The sequence below is a fragment of the Alosa alosa genome, chromosome 4 (genome assembly GCF_017589495.1).
Source record: "Alosa alosa isolate M-15738 ecotype Scorff River chromosome 4, AALO_Geno_1.1, whole genome shotgun sequence".
Lineage (NCBI taxonomy): Eukaryota > Metazoa > Chordata > Actinopteri > Clupeiformes > Clupeidae > Alosa > Alosa alosa.
This window is the reverse complement of record NC_063192.1, coordinates 25,323,426-25,325,925: the sequence shown is the minus strand read 5'-3', so window position 1 is coordinate 25,325,925 and position 2,500 is coordinate 25,323,426. Positions and strand designations below refer to the sequence as shown.

The 2,500-nt window shown below is 41.6% G+C and overlaps 1 protein-coding gene across 5 annotated transcripts in view; it reads right to left on the bottom strand.

The window, feature by feature from the left end:
• Positions 1 to 2,500, bottom strand: part of acot7 (acyl-CoA thioesterase 7) — a 76,766-nt gene that overhangs the window by 53,126 nt on the left and 21,140 nt on the right. The gene's annotated exons all lie outside the window — the stretch shown is intronic.

Sequence of the window (2,500 nt, the reverse complement as noted above, 5' to 3'; positions counted from 1 at the left end):
TTTCCAGACAGAGCACATGTGAAATGACAGAGCACAGGCCTTAATGAGTCATTTATAATGTGACCTGTCAAAAGCTCAGGTCTGATACAAAGCACGTTGCACAGTAATTATGTTAGCTCTCAACAATTACTTCCTGGTAATTGGGAATTAGACCGTATATAAACCATGCAAGAAGCACACGTACACACACTCATTTAGCCACTCACTCGCTCACTCACTCACTCATACACTCAATTCAATTCAATTCAATTCAAATGGTGCTTTATTGGCATGACAAATATGACACTTGTATTGCCAAAGCAATTGTTACATAAAAGTACAGTATCAGGATCTAAGCAATTATACAGGTACAAGGGATAGGGGTACATGGACAAAGTGTAAAGAACATTTTTTTTTTTTGTCTGTGTCTGAGTACAACATATTGAGTTCAAGTTCAAGTTCTGAGTGACTCAACATAGGCAACAAACTTACAGACATACAATACATCAGGGCACAAATCTTAAGTGAACTGAGTAGAAACTTCAAGTATGGTACAGTATATACAACATGAGGGGACTGTGTTGAGTTAGTGTATGTGGCTGTGTGTTGAGTTAGTGTATGTGACACTCACTCACTCACTCACTCACTCACTCACTCACTCACAATTCAATTGAGCTTTATTGGCATGACACAAATACAATTTGTATTGCCACTCACTCACTCACTCATACTTATACTCACTCACACTCACACTCACTCACTCACACTCACTCACTCACACTCACTCACTCACTCACTCACTCACTCACACTCACTCACTCACAATTCAATTGAGCTTTATTGGCATGACACAAATACAATTTGTATTGCCACTCACTCACTCACTCACTCACTCACTCACAATTCAATTGAGCTTTATTGGCATGACACAAGTACAATTTGTATTGCCACTCACTCACTCACTCATACTCACTCACTCATACTTATACTCACTCACTCACTCACTCACTCACTCACTCACTCACTCACTCACACTCACTCACTCACATTCATAAAAAACGCACATACGCCACCATGCCTTTTGTAAAAACTCTTGGTGAGTTGCATTGCTTGCCACCAGGCTGTGGCGGTGTTGTCATGGTAACATCAACCTCCCCCTGCCAGCGCCTGTTCTTTTCTGTCTTTTTTTCCTGAAGGAGGCTATTTTTGGGAGCGACAGGTTGTGTGTTAATGTGTGTGTGTGTGGGTGTGTGTGTGTGTATGTGTGTGTGTGTGTGTGTCACTGCTGGGTCACTGAATGGTGTGGCCGTGTGTCAGATGTCCGAGGGTTTCCTGAGAAGAGCAGGTGTGTGTGTGTGTGTGTATGTGTGTGTGTGTGTGTGTGTGTGTGTGTGTGTGTGTGTGTGTGTGTGTGTGTGTGGCCAGAGTTCCAGAGCTCAGTGTCTCAGGGGGCCACAGGTGAAGCGTCTCCCTGACTCTGTACTACTCCCACTGAGCAGTGGGTCGCTGAGGGCTGGGTCTGTGGTGCCCTCTCCATTCATCTCCAGCCAAGAGCCGCCGCTTTACCAAAACTACCTTCCATTCAGCTTTCCTACCTATTCACTTTCCTCACTCGCTAACGTAGACATTCATACAACAATGCTACAATTAATCGAATACAACCCGCGAACAACCCGCTTCAAAACAGTTTCATTCCCATAGCAATAAACATTCTGAACTCTGAACGCTGAGGATTGTGGATTAAGTATGACCCTTATGTATCATGTAGTATTAATGTGTCTGTCGGTATGTGTTATACTATATGTTTAATGTTTAATGTTCAATGATGGAATAATGTTGGAACCTGTACCAAAGAGCTGTACTGAAAACAAATTCCACCAGCCTGGCTGTGTGGTCATTAAATTAAATCAATTAAATCCATTAGCTGTCAACTATTTTAGTAATCGGTTAATCGGTTTGTGCCATTTTTTAAGAAAAATGCATCAAAATTCTCTAATTGCAGCTTCTAGCTTGACTTTTTTTAGCTTTACTTACTCCTCTATGACTGTAAATTAAGTATACACACACACATATATAACAAACAAACTTTGCTTTTGTGCTTTCTGGATAATGTGGTCCCCCCTCCATGGTCATTTAAGGATATAATCAGGTACTGAGGTATGTTTTAGATTGACTTCTACCACACTGGATTTTAGTTGCCCTATTCAGAAGCATTGTAAGGGCCTGTGGTGTTTATGGCATTCCGTTTCATCTTTTAAAATAACAAGCCAAACAAAGTCAAATAGTTCCAGTGAAGCGTGTTTGTTCTCATTTTACGGCATCCATTACACACTGCTGTTTATTTTCCTCTTTGTTTAAGCAACTTGAGCCGTGCAACGCAGTGATTCAAATGTTTTATGGCATCTCTGTGCTATAACAATGGCTCTGGCACTTTGGAATGAGCTACAAACTGCACAGGATTGATGTGGAAAGAGAGAGAGAGAGGGCAAGATAGTGAGGGGGGCGAAGGAGTGAGATTTTC